The following is a 2635-nucleotide window of genomic DNA, read 5'->3' as shown; positions in this document are numbered from 1 at the left end:
ATGGAGCATGGATAGTACTAGTAAAGTTCCTCTTCCTCCTCCGCTATGTCCAAACTGGTATTTTTTTAAGATACTATTTCATGCTGAAATCTTCCCGTAGGAAGGCTGAATTTCTTCAAATTCCCTTTTAAACATGAATGTCTGCTCAAGTCACTTTTGACTGTGGCTTGGAGGGACTGGGGCAAGTTTGCTGACTCTTCTGGATCTACAGCTCATACTAAAATCTACATACTTACTAGCAGATGCACTGGTAGATGAGACTCTACTCAGATCTCTTGGTGTATGATGCTGGATCACACAATCTCCATAATAGCACTTTTGTTTGTGTATTGGTATGTAATTAGTTGCTATAAGGGGAAACAAAGTAGGATGGATGTCTTATGCCACCATGGTGCTGATGTCATTCCCCCCTCATTTCTGATACTTCTTTTCTTGTTCTAGTTGTCCATATTATTTATCACCATATACAAAGATCTTGTGAGAGACTGTTCAGGGACATGGCATGATCCACACCTGTCTGCATCAATGGTAACAGACCTGCTGCCCATAAGCCCAACTGGAGTCCCAGAACTGGCCTTGTCATAAATTATGGGACTAGAGCCCCACTAGACCAAAGCACTCATCTCACACGCTAGTGAAGTAATGCTCAAAATTCTCCAAGCCAGGCTTCAGCAATATGTGAACCGTGAACTTCCTGATGTTCAAGCTGGTTTTAGAAAAGGCAGAGGAACCAGAGATCAAATTGCCAACATCCGCTGGATCATGGAAAAAGCAAGAGAGTTCCAGAAAAAAACATCTATTTCTGCTTTATTGACTATGCCAAAACTTTTGACTGTGTGGATCACAATACACTGTGGAAAATTCTGAAAGAGATGGGAATACCAGACCACCTGATCTGCCTCTTGAGAAATCTGTATGCAGGTCAGGAAGCAACAGTTAGAACTGGATATGGAACAACAGACTGGCACCAAATAGGAAAAGGAGTTCGTCAAGGCTGTATATTGTCACCCTGTTTATTTAACTTATATGCAGAGTACATCATGAGAAATGCTGGACTGGAAGAAACACAAGCTGGAATCAAGATTGTCGGGAGAAATATCAATAACCTCAGATATGCAGATGACACCACCCTTATGGCAGAAAGTGAAGAGGAACTCAAAAGCCTCTTGATGAAAGTGAAAGTGGAGACTGAAAAAGTTGGCTTAAAGCTCAACATTCAGAAAACGAAGATCATGGCATCCAATCCCACCACTTCCACCACTCCCACCACATGGGAAATAGATGGGGAAACAGTGGAAACACTGTCAGCCTTTATTTTTCTGGGCTCCAAAATCACTACAGATGGCGACTGCAGCCATGAAATTAAAAGACGCTTACTCCTTGGAAGGAAAGTTATGACCAACCTAGATAGCATATTCAAAAGCAGAGACATTACTTTGCGAACAAAGGTTCATCTAGTCAAGGCTATGGTTTTTCGTGTGGTCATGAATGGATGTGAGAGTTGGACTGTGAAGAAGGCTGAGCACCGAAGAATTGATGCTTTTGAACTGTGGTGTTGGAGAAGACTCTTGAAAGTCCCTTGGACTGCAAGGAGATCCAACCAGTCCATTCTGAAGGAGATCAGCCCTGGGATTTCTTTGGAAGGAATGATGCTAAAGCTGAAACTCCAATACTTTGGACACCTCATGCTAAGAGTTGACTCATTGGAAAAGACTCTGATGCTGGGAGGGATTGGGGGCAGGAGGAGAAGGGGACGACAGAGGATGAGATGCCTGGATGGCATCACTGACTCGATAGACATGAGTCTGTGTGAACTCCAGGAGTTGGTGATGGACAGGGAGGCCTGACATGCTGTGATTCATGGGGTCGCAAAGAGTCGGACATGACTGAGTGACTGATCTGATCTGAGACCAAAGCCCGAGAGGCAGTCCTATCTGCCAGGACATCTGACAGAAGTCACACCACCTATACCCTTGGTAGCAGGTCCAACCATTACACACCAAATTGTGGACTCAGCAGTGCAACTGTTGCTTGGCTCCAACTCAACTCAACTGTGATCCTAGAAGTAGTCTTGTTAGTTTAGGGGCCCAGCAGACCTTTACATGTAAAAATCAGTCTTTAAAGACTGAAAAAGTTGTCTGCACCTGCCAGTGTATTGATATCCAAGCAAAACTACACAGATCATACAGAGTAAGACAAACATACCATCAAAGGTAACTAAGAAAGCTCTAGTAACTGACCTTAAAGAAATGGAGATCCATGAACTGATTAACAATGGATTCAAAACAGTTACCTTCTCTCTGACCTATACTGCCCTCTGCAATGGTGGTGAAGGCCAATCCTGGTGTCTGAGTGATTCTCTGGGCCCAGCAAAGAGACCAAATTTCCAGAGCCTTGAAGACAATGGGTAACACCCCAAAATCTGAACTCATTTTCCATTCTACTTTCATTGACTAAGCAGCTACCAAGAACAAAGCCTACATTTACCAATACCTGGCAAACAAATGCAGTATTACCTCACAAATTGATTGCTTCTCTGATGTACACCCACCAGTGTATTTGGGGAAAAGCTTTGATAACATGTTGAGGAGTGTCTGTCCTTCTGTGAGACTGGAAAGATTCCACAAAAGAATCT

General features: G+C 43.3%; 1 non-coding gene across 1 annotated transcript; it reads left to right on the top strand.

Annotated features, from left to right (window-relative positions):
* The first annotated feature begins 2267 nt into the window (after positions 1-2267).
* Positions 2268-2358, top strand: LOC112582421. The gene has a single exon (XR_003106959.1). It is a non-coding gene; the product is annotated as a small nucleolar RNA SNORD86 (small nucleolar RNA).
* The last annotated feature ends 277 nt before the right edge of the window (positions 2359-2635 follow it).

Source organism: Bubalus bubalis, chromosome X, assembly GCF_019923935.1.
Source record: "Bubalus bubalis isolate 160015118507 breed Murrah chromosome X, NDDB_SH_1, whole genome shotgun sequence".
Taxonomy (NCBI): Eukaryota; Metazoa; Chordata; class Mammalia; order Artiodactyla; family Bovidae; genus Bubalus; species Bubalus bubalis.
Note: the sequence above shows the minus strand (reverse complement) of the source record. Positions and strands in the feature narration are given on the sequence as shown.